Here is a 2,192-nt window from a genome sequence, read left to right on the forward strand (position 1 = left end):
TTCCCAGCAATAGAAACAGTAAGAAGTGCTCGCTTCGGCAACACATATACTAAAATTGGAACGATACAGAGAAGATTACCATGGCCCCTGCGCAAGGATGACACGCAAATTCGTGAAGCGTTCCATGTTTTTGAACTAACCAGTACCGCCTGAGCTTGTGTCTCTAGCTGCATAGGTAGCAGAAGATGGACTAATCGGCCATCAGTGGGAAGAGAGGCCCCTTGGTCTTGCAAACTTTATATGATCCAGCACAAGGGAAGGCCTGGGCCAAGAAGTGGGAGTGGGTGGGTAGGGGAGCAGGGGTGGGTGTGGGGGGTGGTATAGGGAACTTTTGGGATAGCATTTGAAATGTAAATAAAGAAAATAATAATAATAAAAAAATTAAAAAAAAATAGAAACACTAAGAAACTCTCCCAGTGTCAGAAAGAACGATAGTAGTGCTTACCAAGCTAAAACACTGACAGCTAGCTATTGAAAAGAGGTTACAGGAAAGTGGGGTGCAAGACCTTAAAGCATCCAATTCTGCAACACGGAGACAACTTACATCTTGTCTTTCTGCTTTGTTAAGTAGAAGTTGCCTCATTGTGCAAATCGCAAACAGATTGGATAAGCAAAGCAACAAATAGAGGAGATATGGGTATTCCTTCTTGGATACCATAGGACATCTTACTGAAATGTCTCAGCTAACTTATTTTCAATTTGTATAAAGCTACTTTTAAAGAGTTTCAATTTAATGTGTTTTTTTTTTCTTTTGTAACCCAATGAATGGATATATGTTATTTTTTACGGTGCCAGTTTTTAGTTTTAATATATTTCTTTGTTGACCATGTCATGTGGGGGTACACAATGCATTTCATTCACTCTCATCTTATACCCTTTATCTGTCTCACCCTTCATTCCCTACAGGTGATTTCATCATACATATGTCTTTTTTTAAAACAAATTTAATTAGATATTTTCTTCATTTCATTTTACATTTCAAATGCTATCCTGAAAGTCCCCTATACCGTCCCCCGCCATGTTCCCCCAACCCACGCCCCACCTGCTTCCTGGCCCTGGCATTCCCCTGTACTGGGGCATATAATCTTTGCAAGATCAAGGGCCTCTCCTCCCAATGTCTTTTTTACTTTGTCTTTGACTTCCTGTTTATGTCCAAGTTCACCTATATTTGTAACCATGTGGTTGGGACTAAAACATGTCTTATCCCAGTAAGCTCATCTACAGAATTGTAACTGAAGACCGTGAGTACCCATCCCACAGAATCCATGAATGTTCAATAGTTCTTCAGGAGGGACCTGGCTCCTCATGCCCTTTTCCAGTCTCTGTGTGAATGTTGCCCGACTTCGTCTGGTTCAGTGGAGGTAACTGAGAGATTATGGGTACTCTGGCTCTGTCATGCCCAGGAGGTGGCAATCCACAGTCCTCCCTTTCTTCTGGCTCTTTAATTCTTTTCCTCTTCCCTTTCATCATCCAAGAGCCTTTTAGGGAGTGGTATAAATATCCTGCCTAGGGCTAAGCACTCTGACCTCAGTTATTCTCTATGTGTTGTGCTTGGTCAAGGAAGTGCTAGAGACCTCCCATCCCCAAATAATACAGGCTCATGCTATCCCACTTGTTTGCACACTGGCTTTAAAAGGTATTTCTAACTGAACAAAGAACAGACTTGCCTTGGGATCAGCTAAGCTGGCATGCTAATAAGATGGTCCATTTTCAAGTGGACCAGTTTGTGTCCACAGAATAATATATATGAGATATATATGCACAAGCATAAATATTCATACACATATGTGTGTATGTATTATCATTTTCCCTCTCTCTCCATTTTTACTATGCCATAAAACTAATCTGGCAAACCAGCATTTTTAGGAAGCTCTAATATGCTAATTTTTTTGCAAAATAAGTTACTTTTTCATATATTGAGCATATGAAATAGCCATTTTAAAATTACTTTTAAAAGTCTTTCCTATGAATAAAATCCATTGGATCTAAAATTTTAAGGATAGCCAATCAAATATATCAAGCTCTTCGTTGGTTTGAAACGTTGATTTAAATGATCTGCGCCATAAATTGGGTGTTTTAACTAACTTTCTACAAAAAGAGAGAAGAAAGAGAAGACTTTTTCACAGTTATTTGCATAGTGGCAACTATTCAGATGACATTTCTATCACAGGAAAAAGGAGAGAGAGAGAGAG

The 2,192-nt window shown here is 39.4% G+C and overlaps 1 non-coding gene across 1 annotated transcript; it reads left to right on the forward strand.

The window, feature by feature from the left end:
• The first annotated feature begins 25 nt into the window (after positions 1-25).
• LOC115065473 lies at positions 26-132 on the forward strand. Its single transcript, XR_003845251.1, has one exon. It is a non-coding gene; the product is annotated as a U6 spliceosomal RNA (small nuclear RNA).
• Positions 133-2,192: the final 2,060 nt, after the last annotated feature.

This window comes from Mus pahari, chromosome 14, assembly GCF_900095145.1.
Source record: "Mus pahari chromosome 14, PAHARI_EIJ_v1.1, whole genome shotgun sequence".
Classification (NCBI taxonomy): Eukaryota; Metazoa; Chordata; class Mammalia; order Rodentia; family Muridae; genus Mus; species Mus pahari.